This window comes from Galeopterus variegatus, unplaced genomic scaffold (assembly GCF_000696425.1).
Source record: "Galeopterus variegatus unplaced genomic scaffold, G_variegatus-3.0.2 Scaffold762, whole genome shotgun sequence".
Classification (NCBI taxonomy): domain Eukaryota; kingdom Metazoa; phylum Chordata; class Mammalia; order Dermoptera; family Cynocephalidae; genus Galeopterus; species Galeopterus variegatus.
The window spans coordinates 385,741-387,432 of record NW_007726873.1 but is presented as its reverse complement, the minus strand read 5'-3'; positions in this window follow the sequence as shown (position 1 = coordinate 387,432).

Sequence of the window (1,692 nt, the reverse complement as noted above, 5' to 3'; positions counted from 1 at the left end):
GAATTCCTCTGTTTCTCATCTCTGCTTCTCTGGGCATATTTGCTTCATGTTTCATGGTCTGTACAGATATGTATTCTCTGCAGAAAAGGACTGAAGTCCCAGTTCCAAATTCCCAGGGAAGAACTATGATGGGCCCAGCTATTGGACCAGTCACCTGGACCAATCATTGGTGACCAGGGGACAGGGTCACACTGTGCAAACATGGCAGCTGCTATTGTAAAGTTGTGGATAGAATGAAGGGCGTGGTGAGAAAAGATTCTTAGTAAAGAAGCTGCTGCAGAGATAATCCTAGTGTCCTCATGTTGTAGGGTTGTTAGAAGTAGAATATGAGCTCAGCCTGCAGTTGCACCTGGATGATGCTCAACAAATCTTTAGCCCCCCCACCCCTTGGCTTTTTGTTTCACATCAGTCTGGCACCCTGGAGAGAGATTCTATTTTATTTTAGTGGAAATTCAATTTATATATTTAATTCATTTGTTGAAGTTGCATTTAGGATTTATGTGCCTATATTTATATTCAATATTGGCCTATTTTTAGATGTTGTTTAAAAATTTAATTTCACATCAAGTTTTAGAATTGTGTCTATACTTACCTCAAAATTGAATTGGATGATAAATAATGTTTTCATATAGTTTCAAGCAATTTATATAATATAGGGATTATTTATGTTTTCAAAATTTTAAAATATTGTCCCTAGGGACTAATAGTTAGAAAGCCCAAGTCTTAGTCTTAATTTTCTGTGTGGCCTTGGGCAAGTTCCTGCCCCTCCCTGGGCCTCTATAGGATTAGGGAGGGCAGGACAGCTGGCTCAGATGGTTTCTGGGTCCCCACCCTGCTGGCTTTTCTGGGTGGTCAGCTACTGTCCTTGAGGTTGTTTCTTTTGGCAGGTTCCCTCTGCAACTTTCTGGCACCCTCTAGCAGATTCCTAGTGAGTGGGGTTTTTTCCACCTTCAAAGAGTTGTGTTGTGCTCCTGTCCCTCTCCTGGCCCAAAGCACTGTTTTTATTTTTCATGGGTCTGAGTACACATGCGCAGTGTCTTAGGCATTGATTTCTTGGTTCCCAGTAATGAGCTCTGAGAGTGAGATATATCCTGCCTGCCTCCAGGAGATGTATCACCCTTTTTTGGGAATTCTCTTCTCCTTTGACTTCCCTGGCACCAGCCCCTCTTCCAGCTCTTCCTTCCACCACCTCTAAAAGGGTCTGCCTCTGCCCTCTTCCCTCCCTTTATAACATCTCCTGGGCTGNACCACCTCTAAAAGGGTCTGCCTCTGCCCTCTTCCCTCCCTTTATAACATCTCCTGGGCTGACATGAGACACTCTGAATGTCCTCAGGCCATCTCCAGCCCTTTTCTCTCTCACCAGCCCCAGCTCACTGGGGTCCTTTAATGATCACAAGAGAAGGGAAGGCCTGAGACAGAGGCCAAGAGACCACAGGGTCAGGAGTGGTGACCCCCATACTCATACTCTGAAGTTTGTGCCATGTGATAGGGGGCATCACTCTAATTTCTCTGATGAACTTGCCATGACCGGCACCCTAGCCCTTTCTGAACCAAGCAAGGGCTCTGGAAATGGTTTCTTCTTATAACAGAGTTTTCCTTGTTACAAAAATGTCTATTCATTGTAGAAAATTTGGAAAATACAGATAAATTCAAAGAAGAAAAAAATTTGTAATCCCACCATTCACTGATAAC